This window comes from Rhagoletis pomonella, unplaced genomic scaffold, assembly GCF_013731165.1.
Source record: "Rhagoletis pomonella isolate Grant_MI unplaced genomic scaffold, Rhpom_1.0 Rhpom_scaffold_00001, whole genome shotgun sequence".
Taxonomy (NCBI): domain Eukaryota; kingdom Metazoa; phylum Arthropoda; class Insecta; order Diptera; family Tephritidae; genus Rhagoletis; species Rhagoletis pomonella.
In genome coordinates this window covers 5,142,057-5,143,219 of record NW_023458555.1, presented here as the reverse complement: position 1 = coordinate 5,143,219, position 1,163 = coordinate 5,142,057, and the positions used below count along the sequence as shown (strand labels likewise).

General features: G+C 36.6%; 1 non-coding gene across 1 annotated transcript; it reads right to left on the bottom strand.

Annotated features, from left to right (window-relative positions):
* Positions 1-37: 37 nt before the first annotated feature.
* Trnag-ucc lies at positions 38-109 on the bottom strand. The gene has a single exon. It is a non-coding gene; the product is annotated as a tRNA-Gly (tRNA).
* Between the last annotated feature and the right edge of the window lie 1,054 nt (positions 110-1,163).

The window sequence follows — 1,163 nt, the reverse complement described above, 5'->3', positions numbered from 1 at the left end:
AAAAAAAAATATTACAAACAAATTTGCAAAAATATTGTGCGTCGGCCGGGAATCGAACCCGGATCAACTGCTTGGAAGGCAACTATGCTAACCATTACACCACCGACGCAGGTGCTAACCCGCTGCATAATGACTAATATAGCAACACGTTGCCTGAAGGCCAAAAATATACCGCACAGGATGGTCCATGAACAGAATTTCTTAAATGTAAGCACAAACATACAGGGTGTCTGGTAAAAGGTTAAGCTCACACAGTGCTAAGCAGTGAAAAACTACCCTATAAACATTTTGGCGAACGTTCGAAAATTACCTTCGATATCCAGTATGAATATCGCACTGAGAACGAAATCATAACCAACCTTAGTTTTCCAACGTTCATAGTGTATTGGAAATATATTCGAGATGGGTTCGAAAAACAAAATGAAAACCATAGTAGCAAGAGAGGAAGTGAAATCCAGCTCATTTTCGAATGGAAATATAATACAATCACTCTCCCTCATTAAAATTTCAATTCGATAATGGGCTGGATTTCGTATTCATAACGAAGGAAAAATTCATTGGATATCGAAGGTTCCGTTTTGCTGGAGAATGGCCTAGTTCTCGAATCGAATACTAACCTATTCCACATTCGTTATCGAAGGTGAGACTTGAAAAAAATGTTAGTTTTCCAATCATTTTCGAATTGTTAACCAAGCCCAATGTTTATTGGGTACATACATTTATATTTGTATGTACACGTTTGCGAACTGAATTTATACGGTTGACAAACGGGCTCGCTTATTTGCATAAACAACCTTTATTTGCATTAACAAATGCACGCAATTTTTGGGAATTAACTTGGCTCAGGGGAGTTTTCGATGACAACACTGGTAAAAACGGCCAGCTGTTGTCTTTTGTACAAGCAAGCAAACCAAGTAGTCAGTTTCCTGTGCGCGGTAGCCGAGTGGGGAGAGTTGCGCGCTACGAGCCTGTAGCTTCCAAGTTCGATCCTTCGGTTGGAACAGTTGGCAAAGGATTTTTATTGTTTATTTAATTTTATTTTATTTATATAATTAATTTTACTTTATTCTATTACTATTAGTTAATTTAAATTTGTAGACTTGATTTTTATTAAAAAATCAACTACAACTGACTGAAAGCAACGTTAAAAAAATATAGAAAAA